Raw genomic sequence first — 1,317 nt, 5'->3', positions numbered from 1 at the left:
GCCTGCAAGGCTCCCGCAGCTGCTCCAGGTGATCCAGCCCCTTCCCCAGCTCCGTTCCCTTCCCTGGACACCTCCAGCCCCTCCATGTCTCTCTTGCACTGAGGGCCCAGAACTGGACACAGCACTGGAGGTGCCTCAGCAGTGCCAGCACAGAGGGACAGTCACTGCCCTGGTCCTGCTACCACACCAGTGCTGGGACAGAACAGGTTGCTCTTGGCCTGGACACACCTGGGTTCATGTTAAGCCACTGTCACCAGCACCCCCAGGGCCTTTTCTGCTGGGATCTAAAGCTATTAGAGAGCATCCAAAGTAGGAACATGAGAATGGTGAAGGGCCTAGAGGGGCCATACGAGGAGACTGAGGGTCTGCAACTTCCTCACGAGGGGCAGTACCATCTCTGCTCTGTGACCAGTGACAGGACCCAAGGGAACGGCTGGAGCTGTGTCAGGGGAGGGTTAGGTTGGATATCAGGAAAAGGTTGCTCCCCCAGAGGGTGTTTGGGCAGTGGAACAGCTGTTGAGGTGTTCTGTGCAAGGACAGGACTTGGACTAATGGTCCTCAAGGGTCCCTTTCAGCTCAGGATATTCTCTGATTCCATGACATTCCCTGATACTCTTGTCCTGACTGGGTCCTCACAGGCACCACGGCCAGTATGAGGTCATCATCCCTGGCTCATGATGTCATCAAGCCTCACTATGATGTCACATGCACACACTCCCCCCCCAGCCCCCTTAGGGCCCACCACCCACTGTAAGCTGCTTATGACATCACCCAGCCTCACTATGATGTCACATACACACAGCCCTGCTGGGTCCTGCTCCCCACAACAAGCTGCTCATGACATCATCAAGCTTTGCTATGATGTAATCCACCACCCCTAGCCCTGCTGGGTCCCAGTGCCTGCTGTAAGCTGCTCATGATGTCATCAACCCCCACTATGATGTCACGCTCCCCCTTCACCCCCCACATCCCACTCCCTGCTGTGAGCTGCTCATGACATCATTAAACCTCACTGTGATTTCACACTCCCTCTCCCGAACTGACATTTCCCACTGCCAAAAGCTGCTTATGACATCATCAACCCCCCACACCAGGTTCTGCTGCGAGCTGCTCACGATGTCATCAATCCCCTCTGTGACATCACACTCCTCTCTGCCTGCAGAACGGCCTGCTCATTATGTCATCAACTCTCTCTCTGTATGAAGTCACACTCCCTTCCCAAGGATGCTCATGGCATTATCAACCCTCACTATGACATCAAGCATCACACTGGGTGTGAGCTGCTTGTGATGTCACCCCGCGCTGTGACGTCACTCC

This window comes from Acanthisitta chloris, unplaced genomic scaffold, assembly GCF_000695815.1.
Source record: "Acanthisitta chloris isolate BGI_N310 unplaced genomic scaffold, ASM69581v1 scaffold13175, whole genome shotgun sequence".
Classification (NCBI taxonomy): domain Eukaryota; kingdom Metazoa; phylum Chordata; class Aves; order Passeriformes; family Acanthisittidae; genus Acanthisitta; species Acanthisitta chloris.
The sequence above is the reverse complement of the archived record's forward strand: the minus strand, read 5'-3'. Positions refer to the sequence as shown.